The 17,569-nt window shown below is 42.7% G+C and overlaps 1 pseudogene; it reads left to right on the top strand.

The window, feature by feature from the left end:
• Positions 1 to 3,311: 3,311 nt before the first annotated feature.
• Positions 3,312 to 17,173, top strand: LOC112079080 (hyaluronan synthase 2 pseudogene; annotated as a pseudogene).
• The last annotated feature ends 396 nt before the right edge of the window (positions 17,174 to 17,569 follow it).

Here is a 17,569-nt window from a genome sequence, read left to right as displayed (position 1 = left end):
CGTAAGGTAGCCTATTATTAGAGCGTTGGAGCCAGTAACCGGAAGGTAGCCTAGATGGATTAGAGCGTTGGGCCAGTAACCGGAAGAAGCCTAATGATTAGAGCGTATGGCCAGTAACCGGAGGTAAGACAAGTGAATTGAGCGTTGGGCAGTAACCGGAAGGTGAGACTAGTGATTAGAGCGTTGTGGGCCAGTAACCCGGAAGGTAGTCTAGTATTAGCAGCGTTTGGCCCAGTAACCGGAGGTAGACTAGTGGTTAGAGCGTTGGTCCAGTAACCGGAAGGTTGCCCTAGTGATTAGACGTTGGGCCAGTAACGGAAGGTAGTTAGTGATCGTAGAGCGTTGGTCCAGTAACCGGAAGGTACTAAGTGTTAGAGCGTATGGGCCAGTAACGGAAGGTAGCCTAGTGATTAGAGCGTTGGCGCCAGTAACCGGAAGGTAGCCCTAGTGGTTAGAGCGTTCGGCCAAGTAACCGAGCAAAGGTAGCCTAGTGATTAGAGCGTTGGGCCAGTAACCGGAAGGTTGCCTAGTGATTAGAGCGTTGGCGCCAGTAACCGCGAAGCGTTGCTGGGATCGAATCCCTGAGCTGACAAGGTAAAAAATCTTGTCTTTCTGCCCCCGAACAAGCAGTTAACCCACTGTTCCCTGGGCGCCAAAGACGTGGATGTCAATTAAGGCAGCCCCCCCGCACCTCTCTCGATTCAGAGGGGTTGGTTAAATGCAGAAGACACATTACAGTTGAATCCATATCAGAAGTTGGACAACTACTAGGTATCCCCCTTTCCTTTCATATTATTACATGTTAGTTTAAAGTGACTAGGCATGGCATAATAAACAAGAAGGAGCAGCAGTGATAATAAATTGCAAGGGGTGGGGTTGGGACAATGTAAAATAGTCTGGGTAGCCATTTGATTAACTTGTTCAAGAGTCTTATGGCTTGGGCGTAGAAGCTGTCAAGAAGCCTCTTTTTTTCAATCTTAACCAATTTGGAGACCAAATTAACCAAGGAACCAGTAGCCAAAAAGTGTACACACCTCAACAGTCTACTGGTTGGAGGGAAAGAAGGGACATTTAATGTGATGTCATAATTGTTTATCACCAGCGAGGAAGCCACCGTGAATGTTTAGATGTGGTGCTTGGTTGGCGAGACGGACTTAGGCCTTAAAAACAATTACGATGGTTTGTGTATCCTAGCCTGCTGCCAATTGCTTTCTGTCTGGGCATCCTCAGTTGCGAAACATATGCGTTGCTTGCGTTCCAACAAAGTCCAGAGAGCCAGCGTCCCAAATGACACCCTATTACACTATTTGAGTGAACTACTTACCATAGCCCAACAGGGAATCACAATTAGGGCTCTGATTCAAAAGTAGTGCACTCATAGAGGGATCAGCAGGTGCCATTTGGGACGTATCTCAAGAGAAACCAGTGTAAGCCTGAACTCATTTCACTCCCCAGCCCTCAGCACCTCTCTGTGCTGATGGAATAGCATATTAACCCTTCATGTTCTCTCTCTCTGTCTCTACATTTTCTCTCTTTCTCCGTTACCTCTCGTTCTCTCTTCTCTCGTCTCTCTTTCTCTCTTTCTCTCTTTCCTCTCTCTCTCTTTCTCTCTTTCTTACGGTCTGGCTAGTTCTGTCTGTCGTCTGTCTGCTCCCCTGTCTGTCTGTCTGTCTGGTCCAGTCTGTCTGTCTGTCTGTCTGTCTCGTCTGTCGTCCCCTGTCTCTCTGTCTCTCTCTCTCTCTCTCTGTCTCTGTCTCCCTGTCTCTCTGTCTCACACACACACCCACACACACACCACACAACACACACACACCACGACACCGACACACACACACACACACACACCCACAAGACGCATGTGCGTACACACACCAAAGCTCACAGTGAAAACCACTGATTGGGGAATGAGTTGATGTGTGTCGATGATTTGTGAGTCGGGCGATGTGCGTGCGTGCGTGCGTGCGTAGCGTGCGTGCCGTGCGCACGGCTGCGTGCGTGCGTGCGTGCGTGTTCGTATGCGTGTGTGTGGGGAAGGTAAAAGTAATTGTGTATCCTTGTTTAAATCAATATAGTGGCTGGGCAACATAGACAGGAGAATGACAATGTCSCTCCCTGGCAGAGAAAGTCCTTTGAGCTTGACAGGCATATGTTTTATACAGAACAAATAAACACACACAGCTGTATGGGGTATTTCAATGGCATGTCATTCGATCCAACTGTTCTTGTTCAACTCAGGGATTATAATAATAAGAAATGTGAGCGACCAATATTATTTTCATCTTATATATTATGTTTGGATTTTCAGCCAAGTGACTTTTAATTGGGAATTTCTGTCACATTCAATAATGATAACGTACAAAGCTCTTGGGACYGTAGATGAAAATCACTTTTTCTCTGTTGAAGACATGAGCTAATGAATCACATCAAATTGTATTTGTCACATGCGCCGAATACAACAAGTGTAGACCTTACAGTGAAATGCTTACTTACAAGCCCAACAATGCAGTTTTAAGAAAAATATGTGTTCAGTAAAAAATAAATACGTAAAAAATAAGAAATAAAAGTAACAAATGCAATGCAAATACTCTGGCTAGCCATTTGATTAGCTTTTAGAATGACTGATATTGTCATTTTTACACCTATTTGAATTCCATCAGAAGGTAGAGGAATGTGCCTTGTCCAATGACTGTGCATCTACAGTAGACCAGAGTCATATATTTAGATCTTATTACATGACTCCGCAGTAGACTATTCCATGGCAAGGGCTCTAGTACTGGGTTTAGAATTATATGGCGCTCCCTGCTGGCCAAWAATTGTACTGCGCTCCTACTGATGGATGGCAGACAAATACCAGATGGATAATTACGGTCTTTKCGGGCACAGAAAAGATAGCAGGAAAATATTACAAGTTATATTGCAAGAATAATAGTTATTCTTTCGAGCTAATATAACAACGAATAAAAGTGGTGTTTTTTTTAGTTTTGTTAAAGGATGATGCGTTTTACCTGTAGGCTATACTCTGACATTGTCATGGAAAACCCTCACACAAAGTAGCAAGAAACTATTTGCAGATTTTCGAAAGCATATTGCACGAATTCAAATCGAATGAAATTCTCTGCATGTATTCCCCAAGAACATTCAGGTTAATTAGCCTAAGGCACGTCTCCATCCCATGTCCACGTCTCAAAGTTTGAATGGGGTACTTACTTGTGGGCATCAACTTTTTTTCTTTCTTCTCTCCTCAATAAGTTGCTCCTCTCATCCTCAAACTTCCCCCTTATTAAAACAAGTCCAAAAACTCTCCCTGGTTAAGAGTCTTTTGAAACGTAAGGAGCTACGTGCAGGAAGCATAAACCCAGGACGTCTGGAAGGAATTAGACGCTGAAGAAGTAGTAAAAGTAGCGTGTTGGCAGTTCATGACTTTAACCTGTATTACCTACAGCTCTTCTCACAACATTGATATACTGTTGAATGACCATTTTTATATTTTTTCTTTATTTTGTTTATTTCTTTATTCATTGTATATTAACATTATGCCAAAGTTGACTAACAAGATGATTTGTATACACTTAAAATGTATACATATATAATTAATGTATGCAAAGAGAGAAGTTAACACGAAAAAAAAATACAATACTTGAATGATATTTTTCACCGTTCAAAACAAGAAGACTTGGAAAATTGCACAAACTTTTTTCTTTATGAAGAACATTTTAAGAAGCTTCATGAGTGTTTCTGCAAAGGTGACTCAAGAAGAGACGTTTCTGAGAAGTTTTCTCCAAGTTGAACGCTGCAAACCGAGCCTATGCTGACTGCATCCATTTAAAGAAACGYCACAGGACKCTCACAGCTGCTTCAAGGTATGCCCATCACATCAATATTATTKKCTTTGACAACTTTGMTATCAACTAACTAGCTGTTTTTCTTTCATTATAAGAACATACATTTTTATTTTGTTTGACATTTTTCATTTAGAATAATTTGAATTCAATGAATGGAGCTTTGGATGAAACTTGGCCACTAAAGTTAATTGACATGTCATGATTGTCCGGTAGTTACCAAGTCATGGTTTAATCCAGATCAATGGATCGTTTCTGAAGTGATGCTTTATCTGTCAGGGTGTGGGAAGTATTTGGTGTTTGTTATATTAAAGTACTATGGTAGGATATAGACCGTAGGGCTACTATGCCATACAGAACAGTCCTGTAGACATGTTGATGTGTGGTTTGGTCACGTTTTTTTTATATATACTTTAGTATTGCATTAATCTCAGCCATTATGCGGTGGGTAAATGAAATAGTGGAACTATAAAGTCGAAACAAGGTAGTTCTTTATTATTCCCTGCTGCCTACGGGGGGAAAAAAATCTGCACCATAACGTTTTAGAGTGAACTGGATTCACACGGTACTCCATCGAGGATGGGCATAATCACTGTCCAAATAATTTATTGTACCGTTAGAATAAAACATATGTCGACGTCACGGCCATATACGTCATTTGAATCGCGGGGGTGCTTGAGCCAATGACAAGGCAGCTATTGGGTTTCCTTCAGAGCACACTCACTACGTTCGAAATATCGTTTTTTCCATGGATGCAGTATTTTWTTTATTTTKTATTTATTGTCACATACACAGGTTAGARGCAGTGAAATATGGTGTTTTACACMGTCAGRCACAGTAGTACTGGAGCWAATMAGGGTGAAGTTCCCTCCMTATTCAAGGGCACAACGATCTTCGAACTTCCTTCCTTTCCCGCTCAGGCGTTTTGTATACCTCAGCGTGGATGCGCGCGCTGTTCGAAACACATAAATGCAGCCCACCATTCATTAAAAAGCAGTTTATATAAGTTAGTGGTTTGAGTTGACTTGATTCATAACAGTTTATTTTAGTTAGTGGTTTTGAGTTGACTTGATTCCATAACAGTTTATTTAGTTAGTGGGTTTTGAGTTGGATGTGATTCCATAACAGTTTATTTAGTTAGTGGTTTTGAGTTGACTTGATTCCATAAAAGTTTATTTAGTTAGTGGTTTTGAGTTGACTTGATTTCCATACAGTTTATTTAGTTAGTGGTTTTGAGTTGACTTGATTCCATACAGTTTATTTAGTTAGTGGTTTTGAGTTGACTTCGATTCTATACCAGTTTATTTACAGTTAGTGGTTTTGAGTGACTTGATTCCATAGCAGGTTTATTTAGTTAGTGGTTTTGAGTTGACTTGATTCCATAACAGTTTATTTAGTTAGTGGTTTTGAGTTGACTTGATTCCATAACAGTTTATTTAGTTAGTGGTTTTGAGTTGACTTGATTCATAGAGTTTTTATTTAGTTAGTGGTTTTGAGTTGACTTGATTCATAACAGTTTTATTTAGTTAGTGGTTTGAGTTGATGTGATTCCATAACAGTTTATTTAGTTAGTGGTTTTGGTTGACTTGATTCATAACGTTATTTGTTAGTGGTTTTGAGTGACTTGATTCCATAAACAGTTTATTTAGTTAGTGGTTTTTGAGTTGACTTGATTCCATAACAGTTTATTTAGTTAGTCGGTTTTGAGTTGAATTTCTAGGATTTCCATTATTCTTTTGTTATCATTCATGATAAGCCTATACTTTGTGGAGATATTCAATATCTCATCTGTCGTGTAGGGTATTATACATTTTTCAAGATGTACACCTACAGTTCAGTAGACTATTTTCATTTCTGAAAGTAAAAAATCCCACTGGGCACAGATGTCAATTCAACGTCTATTCCACATTGGTTCAACGTAATTTAATTCACGTTGGTTCAACATATTTTCATTAAAATGACGTGGAGACAATGTTGTTTCAGCCAGTGTGTGCCCAGTGGGACAGACTGCTAGAGTACTGCTGCCATTCATTTTAACCGCATGAAGACTCCCGTTTAGACATGGTAGTCCTCACTCAACATATATGGAGATGCTTAAGCTGGAATCCTCAGTTGAAACAATAAAAAGCAGGCACGCCTCTGTTTTTTTAATTCATTCATTAATAAGTCCAAAAATGAATGTAGCAACTTAAGAATTCTAGGTTTAACACAGCCACGACATAACCCTGTGGGCCGACTTCCCTTTCAATATATGTCACTATATTGTCAACATTGTTATGACAGATGGCAGGCATTATAGGTCAGATACCCAGCTTTTACCTACTCCCTCAGTCACAGTTATGACATTGTTATTAAATGGTTGAACATGACTACATAGAATGTCACAATGGCAATGCTGTCTTAAAACTGAAACATCCAGTCATCTGTCATCTACRGCAGGGTTTCACAAACTCAGTCCTGGAGCCCCTCCCTCCCCTGGGTGCACGTTTTGGGTTTTGCCTTAGCACTACACAACCGATTTAAATAATCAACACTTTGAATCAGCTGTGTAGTGCTAGGCGGAAAAAACTAAACGTGCACCCAGGGGGGGGTGGGGGGGGGGGCTCCAGGACCAAGTTTGGGAATCCCTGATCTACCGGACCTGTATACCTTTATAGTTGAACAATAACTTTGTCACAATAAGCCTGCTGCCTGTGAGGGAAGTCATTTGTCCGTTCTGGCTCGGACAAGGTTACTRACTCTTACTTACTATGAGGAAAGTCATGACTCAGCATGCCCATGGCTACGTTGTGGGCCATTGCTCAACCATTTACACAGAGAGATGGCAACACACAAACTYATGCATTGTTGATGTCTGCATTTCAGACTACCATTTATCCCATTTCTAGTAGGCGTACTCTTTCTATCTAATCCCACCTACAGTATATACAGTGTGCAATCAAGATCTCTGTAGGTTCTATCTACCAATGAGGTGGTTTGTGTCTTTACAGAGGAAGAGTTCTGTAGGACTATCCACTAATGAGTTAGTTTGTGTATTTACACAGGAACCATTCTACYCCTGTTCCGTATTAGTGCTCCCAGTCAGGGCCTTGCCAGCCATGCTTAAACACTGCAGGCTGGGAAGCAGGTAGGCAGGGAAGCCAGGAGGCAGGGAAGGAAGGAAGATGGGAGGGAGGGAAGCATGGAAGGAAAGAAGCTGGGAAAGAGGGAAGCTGGGAGGGAGGAAAGCAGGGAAGGAGGGAAGCTGGGAGGGAGGGAAGGAGGGAACCTGGGAAGGAAGCTGGGAGGGAGGGAAGAAGGGAAGCTAGGAGGGAGGGAAGCTGGGAAGGAAGCTGGGAGGGAGGGAAGAAGGGAAGGAGGGAAGCATAAAGAGGAGGTGAGTAGCAGAAAGTCAGGTAGTTGGAGTAACAATAATTAGTAGTGGTGGAGGAACAGACAAGACAGACAGGAGGAGTGACAGGACACAGAGGTGTGATGAGTCAGAGAGCTAGCTGAATCAGGAAAGCATCCAGGAGCCAAGGATGGCAAGCGCGCCACCACAGCCAAAGTTCAACTATCAAAAACACAGTCTCCCCTCTTCTGAGTTCACCCATCCAGAAGACAGATGGACTGTAAGTAGGGAAGACTCTGGGTTGTACGGTAACTACTCACAGCTGATTCCAATCAGGAGAGGAAGAGGAGTAGGGTGTCCATTTAATGATGGAACACTTAATGACAACATGATCCCACCCCGGTGAGAATACTGTCAGCCACAGGGAAAGGCTGTACATTCACATTGGGTTCCGGAACTAACAAGAGGGTTAAGGGCAGGAGGGGGGGACGGAGGACGTCAAACTTCACACACACACAGACCACAACAACCACACACAAAAAGAACCCTCTTGCTTTTGACACATTACTAGTTGTCTCTTAGACACTTTCCGACCTCAGAACTCAGTGACTTGTGTTCATGTAGTTTGCTTTTAAGTCAGTTCAACAGAGAGGTTCGATCTAACGAACTAACTAGCAAGCCTAGCAAGAACTACAAGTAGCTACTACAGAACAAGCAAAAACAATAGCATAACGAAGCAAGCAAATAAAAGAGCTAACTACAGAAGCAGCACGACCTACAAGTAGCAACTACAAGAGCAAGCAAGAACTACAAGTAGCAAATACAGAAGCAAGCAAAACTACAAGTAGCTACACAGAACGGCCTAGCAAGAACTACAGATAGCTAATACAAGAGCAAGCAGAACTACAAGTAGCTAACTACAGAAGCAAGCCAGCAAGAACTACAAGTAGCTAACTACAGAAGCAAGCAAGAACTACAAGTAGCAACTACAGAAGCAAGCCTAGCAAGAACTACAAGTAGAAACTATAGAGAAAGCAAAGAACTACAAGTAGCTAACTACAGAAGCAAGCCTAGCAAGAACTAACAAGTACTAAATACAGAAGCAAGCAAGAACTACAAGTAGCTACTACAGAAGCAAGCCTTAGCAAGAACTACAAGTAGCTAACTAAGAAGCAAGCAAGAACTCCAAGTAGCTAACTAAGAAGCAAGCTAGCAGAACACATAGTAGCTAACTAGAGAAGAAAGCAAAACTACAAAGTCTAACTACAGAAGCAAGCAAGAACTAGAAGTGCTACCAACAGTAGCAAGATACAAGAACTACAAGTTACTAACTACAGTAGCTAGCTTTGAGATAGTACAGTACTGTATATATAATTAACAACTTGGTACAAGGATTCCTGGTCATTCCATGCGTTCCTGTCTTTAATCTGCTATAGAATAGTCGCAAGAGCCATGTTTTTCCTGCCATTATAATGCAGTATTAGGCCATCTCATTTTACTGCAGCTGTGCCTCTAAACATGAAGTGGAATCTCTGTAGACTTCAACTATAGTACTGTAATATAGTACGTTACTGTATTAGCATGTAACACAGATGCGTAATGAAACATATAATGGAATGGGATCTGATTTCTGTCTTCATACTACACATGACTCCACTTCAGCGTGCAGTCTTGTAAGTGCTACCTAAATCCCATCAGCAGCACAAGGACATCCACTTTAAACATTTATTAAATACAGGACACCAACTGATTTTTTTTCTCAACAACCCCTTTCTATTCACCAGATATATTCCCCTTCTGCACATGCTGTAAGGTGTAGGTGCCATTGAACCATATATTCATGGTGATGTACACATTTGATTGATTGATTGATTATTCACACATTGAAGTTCAACCTCAACCTACACTCAATATGTCAATTCAATGCTATTTTTCATTCAGCAACCCTCTTCTAATCCTTTCATCCTCCTTCTACACATACTGTAGCAAGGCAAACTGTTACCAAGACACCTGTTACCAAGACAACTGTTACAAGACAACTGTAGCAAGACAATGTTAGCAGACAAGTATGTGCAAGACAACATATTAGCAGTGTTAGCAGACAAGTGTAGCGAGAAGAGCAAACACTTAGAAAGGTACAACGTTAGCAACAGAGCGAAAGGGTTAAACTACAAGTGTTAGCAAGACAGCCGTTACGCAAGTAACGTTAGCAAGACAGTGTTAGCAAGACAATGTTAGCAAACAATTTTAGCAAGACAAGTGTTAGAAGACAAGTGTTAGCGAGCAACTGTTAGCAAGACAACGTTAGCAAGACAATGTTAGCAAGACAAATATTAGCAGACAAGTGTAGCAAGACAAGTGTTAGCTGAAGACAAGTGTTAGCAAGAGACAGCTGTTGCAAGACAGCTGTTAGCAAGACAAGTATTAGCAAAAAATATTAGCAAGTACAAGTGTTTAGCGAGAACAAGTGTTAGCAAGAGCAGCTGTTAGAAGACAGCTGTAGCTAAGACCAAGTGTTAGCAAGACAAGTGTTAGCAAGACACGCGTTAGCAAGTAACGTGTTAGCAAGACAAGTGTTAGCAAGACAAGTGTTAGCAAGACATGCGTTAGCAAGTAACGTGTTAGCAAGACAACGTTTAGCAAGACAACTGTTAACAAGACAACTTTTAGCAAGACAAGTGTTACCAAGACAACATTTAGCAAGACAACTGTTAGCAAGACAACTTTTAGCATGACAACTGTTAGCAAGACAACTTTTAGCATGACAACTGTTAGCAAGACAAGTGTTACGAAGACAAGTGTTACCAAGACAAGTGTTAGCAAAACAATGCTTAGCAAGACAATGGTTAGCAAGATAAGTGTTACCAAGACAACTGTTAGAAAGACAAGTGTTACCAAGACAAGTGTTAGCAAGATTAGTGGTGCCAAGATAACTGTTAGCAAGACAAGTGTTACCAAGGCAACTATTACCAAGATAACTGTTAGCAAGACAAGTGTTACCAAGACAAGGGTTATTAAAGTTATATCAAGTGTGGGCATGGCCGTGTCCCAAATGGCACCCTATTCCCTATCTAGTGCACTTCATACAACTGTGGTCTACAGGGTTCAGGTAATAAACAAAAGTAGTGCACTATATAGGGGATTTGGTGTCATTTGGGACACAACCCACGTCACTGACCAGGTGTGAACTGCACCTGCACGGCGGTAGACCACTACATTAATAAAGTGTTTTTGACTACAGCAGGTATTCATTTTAGAGCTGTAAAGTCCATTGACCACAGTCATTGCCACGATTCTATTTCAGTTGTTGAACAGAAAAGTTTCAGCTTTGCTCAGCTCTGCTCTGGCCTGCAGTGTTGTATTTCATCTAAACCGTCAAAGCCTTGGAGTTTAGATTTTCCCCACTGACCGTGATTCAACTCTCCGTTGAGTCTGTCCAGCTCAGCACAGGAACCCCTCCCTGTGTCCGCCTAGCCTTTATACCCCTCCTGGAACAGGACCAGCTCCAGCAGAATCAAACTAATGGTCTTRATGTTGGAGTCTCAGACATGTAGCCAGACAACAGGTGTAAATATGAAGTCTTTGCATGTCAGCTACCATGCTGTTTCACCAACAGATACATTATGCTATAGCCTACAGAAACACACACACACACGTTCGCACATGCAGGCTCACACACACACAAGCGAGCACAAACACAGATGCAGACGCACACACACACACTCTCTCACGCTACCTCAGCTGTAGTTACAGTACGGTATAACATGACATGTGTTAGACTTGCAGTTGGCTGCAGCCACAAGGTTTTTTATGGTTTCTTCCTTCTCCAACATCCCCATCACTTACTCAGCCTTCACTCTCCTACACCCCCTTAAACGTTACTCCAGCCTTCAACTCTCAACATCCCCCATCATTGACTCATCAGGCCTTCCACTCTCCAACATCCCCCTTTCACTTATCTCGCGCCTTCACTCTCCTACACCCCCTTCACTTACTCCAGCCTTCACTCTCCTACATCCCCATCACTTACTCAGCCTTCACTCTCCTACATCCCCTTCACTTACTCAGCCTTCACTCTCCAACATCCCCCATCACTTACTCAGCCTTCACTCTCCAACATCCCCCATCACTTAACTCAGCCTTCACTCTCCAACATCCCCATCACTTACTCAGGCTTCACTCTCCTACATCCCCATCACTTACTCAGCCTTCACTCTCCAACATCCCCCATCACTTTACTCAGCCTTCACTCTCCAACATCCCCCATCACTTACTCAGCCTTCATCTCCAACATCCCCCTTCACTTACTCAGCCTTACTCACTATCAATTGAGATCATTGCGGGTTATCTCAGGCAAAGGGAGTGTCCCGCCCAGACCCAGACCCAGGCCCAGACCCAGCCCCAGCCGACAGTGCGTCAGTCAGGTCGCGTCGCAAATGGCACACTATTCCCTATTTAGTGCACTACTTTTTAACAAGGGCCCATATGGCTTCTGGTCAAAAGTAGTGCACTATACAGGGAATAGGGTGCCATTTGGTACGTATTGTCAGTCTGGACGTGTTCAAGCTAACCCACCAGCATACAGTCCAGGGACAACACACACAGGGCCTTGTGCAACTGTGAGGTGACATCCATCTCAATATGTTTGATGACACCCTCAATGTCACACACACACACAACACACACACACACACACACACACACACACACACACACACACAACACACACACACACACACACACACACACACACACACACACACACACACAAGCGTGCGCACACACACACACACACACACACGCAAGCGTGCACACACATTTGAAATAGTTTATTTCCATCCACCAACTACATTTTATTTCAATACACCATTCAATTCAAACATTTCAAATGTCCCTGTATGTATGGCACTCAAGGGTACAGAAGCACCTCCTTCTCCAAACAGTCCACGACAGCTGAAACAGAGCAGTACCTAGCCAATTTCTTTGTCCTAGTTTTTGTCAGGCCCACAATCTGGAGGCTCCACCCGAGGCTGTCCAAGCGTGCCACGAGGGACTGGCTCTAGCAGCTTCTCGGCAAAGGCCTGCTCCAAGTAGCCGTCAAATGAGCAGCCCACTTCCAAAATGAGCACTTCCCCCCGGCCCCCCATCAACAACAATATTCTTCTTGTGTTGTTTGTGTGTTCATCTATCGGTAAATTATACTTACATTTCTCTACCTTTATTTTTTATTCTATCTTGATTCTAACTTCAGGTGTTTTATTGATCTATTCTCTTTATATTGATTTGTTGTGTATATATCTATCTGAGGGGGTTTTATAGGGGGGGGAGGAGGTATGTTGGTTATGGGTGGTGTGGTGGGGGCTCAAAACCGTTCTCATCTACACATCACATTAGTGGTTAATCCTTCTGCATTTGGCCCACAGGGTTTAACTATCTAGGCTGTTTTAGCACCCTCTGAATGGGGGGGTTTAGGTTCACAGTTCACACAAAGTGTAGCCTACAACAGTGAGACTTGAAATGAAATATTTTAGGTTTGGGACACTCTTTGTACTGGTGTAACACTACAGACGTTAACACCAATGCGTTAGGTTAACCAGTTGGCCAAGGGGTGGGGACTTGGAACATATGGAGGGGAATGGAGTCAGAGGTCTTGTAAATGTGATGACGCTTTAAGTCCAGAAACATGCCAGTTCAGCACTCAGCTCGCCTCACACACTGATTACATCTACTTATCATCCTGTATCAAGTGATCCAGGCCTTATTCCATGCCAAGGAGGTGGCTGATTTTATAAAAAGAAAGCAAACTACAGTCTAGACACAAGGCGTGTCAGGGTTTCTTTGCTTCACAACATCATCGTACACATCACGATGTGTCACTTATGCAATCACATATCCAAGACTTTATGTACCACGATGTACCACCTTCTTCTTCACTGTGACAGATAGAGAGGTCTTTCATGGAGAGTAACCTCTGCTGAGTCCCTAACGACCGGATGGATGTTCCAGTTGTCAGGGGAAATGGAAATACAGCCTGTGACGTCGTGTGTCTTCCACTTTTGGATGTTAACAAGGAGACACTCCATCTTAACTCCTCCTCCACATTTACTGGATTGGTTGAACAGTGCAGAAGAGAACCTCCCCCGACAGTTTATTTCCTTCTTGTCAAGACCAGGATGTAGGGCATCTAGTTTCATACCAGTATGTAGAGGATCTAGTTTCAGACCAGGATGTAGGGAATCTAGTTTCATACCAGTATGTAGAGGATCTAGTTTCATACCATTATGTAGGGGATCTAGTTTCAGACCAGTATGTAGAGGATCTAGTTTCATACCAGTATGTAGGGGATCTGGTTTCAGACCAGGATGTAGGGAATCTAGTTTCAGACCAGTATGTTGGGAATCTAGTTTCAGACCAGTATGTAGGGGATCTAGTTTCCAGGCGTTTCTACGCTTACTGCTTTAGTCACGTGGAGAGAGACCCATGCATGCAGCATTTTATATGTCACTGTTTCCCATTCCAGTCCTTAATCCAAATCAAGGAGGCCCATTCCAGTCCTTAATCCAAGTCAAGGAGGTGGCTGATTTAAAACTCAAATTACAAGCACAAGTCAAACAAGACATGTCAGGGTTTCTTTGCCTTTAGACAGCCTTGGACTGCAACTTAGACTACATATAAGCCTTTAATGTAGGTCTACCAAGACAACCTCAGCCTTTATTGTAGTCTACCAAAACGTCCCTCAGCCTTTAATGTAGTCTACCAAGACAACCTCAGCCTTTAATGTAGTCTACCAAGACGCCCTCAGCCTTTACTGTAGTCTACCAAGACGACCTCAGCCTTTAATATAGACTACCAAGACGCCCTCAGCCTTTAATATAGTCTACCAAGATGACCTCAGCCTTTACTGTAGTCTACCAAGACGCCCTCAGCCTTTAATGTAGTCTACCAAGACGCCCTCAGCCTTTAATAGTCTACCAAGACGCCCTCAGCCTTTAATGTAGTCACCAAGACGCCCTCAGCCTTTAATGTAGTCTACCAAGACGCCCTCAGCCTTTACTGTAGTCTACCAAGACGACCTCAGCGCTTTAATATAGACTACCAAGACGCCCTCAGCCTTTAATATAGACTACCAAGACGCCCTCAGCCTTTAATGTAGTCTACCAAGACGACCTCAGCCTTTACTGTAGTCTACCAAGACGACCTCAGCCTTTAATATAGACTACCAAGACGCCCTCAGTCTTTAATATAGTCTACCAAGACGCCCTCAGCCTTTAAATAGTCTACCAAGAACGCCCTCGGCCTTTACTGTAGTCTACCAAGACGCCCTCAGCCTTTAATATATCTACCAAGACGCCTCGGCCTTTACTGTAGTCTACCAAGACGCCTCAGCCTTAATATAGTCTACCAAGATGACCTCAGCCTTTACTGTAGTCTACCAAGACGCCCTCAGCCTTTAATATAGTCTACAAGATGACCTCAGCCTTTACTGTAGTCTACCAAGACGACCTCAGCCTTAATATAGACTACCAAGACCCTCAGTCTTTAATATAGTCTACCAAGACGCCCTCAGCCTTTAATATAGTCTACCAAGACGCCCTCGGCCTTTACTGTAGTCTACCAAGACGCCCTCAGCCTTTAATATAGTCTACCAAGACGCCCTCGGCCTTTACTGTAGTCTACCAAGACGCCCTCAGCCTTTAATATAGTCTACCAAGATGACCTCAGCCTTTACTGTAGTCTACCAAGACGCCCTCAGCCTTTAATATAGTCTACCAAGATGACCTCAGCCTTTACTGTAGTCTACCAAGACGACCTCAGCCTTTAAATATAGACTACCAAAACGCCCTCAGCCTTAATATAGTCTACCAAGATGACCTCAGCCTTTACTGTAGTCTACCAAGACGCCCTCAGCCTTTATTTGACCAAGAAGTACTACTTTGTTCTCCATTGTGACAGATGGGTCTTTAGTGTTACTGGACAGACCCATGCAGGCAGCATTGGACACATCAAAGTGTCACTTATAGAGATCCAAGATCTTTAATTAAAACAAAGTAACAAGATGCACTACTACCTGCTTCACTGTGACAGAAGGGTCTTTAGTGGAGACCCAAAAAACTGGCATTCAAATAAAACAAGTCATGATAGTGTTTCTCTGCTTTTCAAACAGCATTGGACACCTTGATGTGTCACTTAAACTATCACATGTCTAAGCCTTAAACAAAAGGTGCCACCCTCCTACTGCCTCAACTGATCAAATGTACCACCATATTCTTCAATGTGACAGAAGGGTCTTTAGTGGAGAGGCAGCGTTTTATATTTCCCTGCTCTTGTCTTCCCACGGAGATATAAACAGATGATGTCAGAGGGTGGTGCTCGCTCTCTCGCTCGACTCTACGTCTGCCCAGCAGATGGGATTGCAGCGTAAATAAAAAAGACTTGGAACAATCGGCCATAGAGAACCATCTGACATTTAAGGGGGATTTTGGGGAGGGGGATGTAGGAGAGAGGGATGGGAGAGTCTGTTTACAGTCTGTCTGAACCCAATTTTCTTGTTGTTGTAAAACATGGAGTCTGTTGCTATGGTGACAGAGTAGAGTTAGGGAAGAGCTTTTACAGTGACGCCGTCTAATGATGATTATTAGGTACATTTATCATCATTATCATCATTATGGTGATTATTAGGAACATGTATCATCATTTATGGTGATTATTAGGCACATTTATTATCATTATCTCATTATGGTGATTATTAGGTACATTTATCATCATTATCATCATTATGGTGATATTAGGTACATTTATCATCATGTCATCATTATGGTGATTATTAGGTACATATATCATCATTATCATCATTATGGTGATTATTAGGTACATATATCATCAATATCATCATTATGGTGAATATTAGGTACATATATCATCATTAATGGTTGATTATTAGGTACATTTATTATCATTATCATCATTATGGTGATTATTAGGTACATGTATCATCATTATCATCATATGGTGATTATTAGGTACATATATCATCATTACCATCATTATGTGATTATTTAGGAACATTTATATCATTATCATCATTATGTCTTCTGTATATTTCTAACAAGTTGACCAATTCATATCTGAAGCTGTGTTCAATTAGTAATTACCACATCAATGTCCTCCCAGTTACTCTACTGTCATCTCATTATTGATCCCACTGTATGTCTCTACTGTCATCTGATTATTGATCCCACTGTATGTCTCTACTGTCATCTCATTATTGATCCACTGTATGTCTCTACTGTCATCTCATTATTGATCCCACTGTATGTCTCTACTGTCATCTTCATTTGACATTGACAATGATTCTGGGTCTTGTTTGCTTTTCCAGATGAAATGTGACAAAGCTCTCACCTACCTAAGAATTTTCGGGACGACAATGTTTGGAGTCTCGCTACTCGTGGGAATTTCTACCGCCTACATCATGGGCTACCAGTTTTTCACCACGGCACGAAACCACTTGTCCTTCGGGCTGTACGGGGCCATCCTGGTCATCCACCTCATCATCCAGAGTCTGTTTGCTGTCCTAGAACACCGGAACATGAGGAGATCCCTGGAGACGCCCATCAAACTCACCAAATCACTGGCCCTGTGCATTGCAGCCTATCAGGAGGACCCGGCCTACCTGAGGAAGTGTTTGGTATCGGTCAAGAGGTTGACCTACCCGGGCATCAAGGTCATCATGGTGATCGACGGGAATAACGAGGAAGACAACTACATGATGGAGATCTTCCGGGAGATCATGGGGTGGGATAAAGCCACCACGTACGTCTGGAAAAATAACTACCACCACCGGGGACCTGAGGAGACGGACCAGATGTACGCTGAGAGCCTGCAGGCCATCTCGCGCCTTGTGCTCAATAATAAATGTGTCTGCATCATGCAGAAGTGGGGAGGCAAGAGGGAAGTAATGTACACAGCCTTCAAAGCCCTGGGGAGGAGTGTGGACTATGTTCAGGTAAGTCCTGGGGGGAGGAGGGGTTGGAGGGGGGGAGGGCGGTGGGGTACACAAAGACCCTTTTGTGCTCTCTTTCTTTAAAAGGATGGTGTGGAGGCCTTGTGTATGTACTGTAGCCCTACGGCTGTAAGGCTAATGCTGTTCACAGAGTGCTAGAGCTCAGCGTTAAACCCATTTACATATGTTTCTGCACTCAGTCCAACTCAGACAAAGTGGAGAGACCTGTAGGCTAATAGGTTGGAGTCAGATCATGTTGCATAGCATCGTGTCAAAACACACAGTATTCTCAGTGAGGAACTTTAAAAGTGACAGTATCCGCATTAGCTACTATCCCAAGGCRTGTATTAAGTTCCTTCATTAACATTTACTAAGTAAACAGCACCAACTGTGCTGTAT

This window comes from Salvelinus sp. IW2-2015, unplaced genomic scaffold, assembly GCF_002910315.2.
Source record: "Salvelinus sp. IW2-2015 unplaced genomic scaffold, ASM291031v2 Un_scaffold6861, whole genome shotgun sequence".
NCBI classification, from domain to species: Eukaryota; Metazoa; Chordata; class Actinopteri; order Salmoniformes; family Salmonidae; genus Salvelinus; species Salvelinus sp. IW2-2015.
The sequence above is the reverse complement of the archived record's forward strand: the minus strand, read 5'-3'. Positions and strand labels throughout refer to the sequence as shown.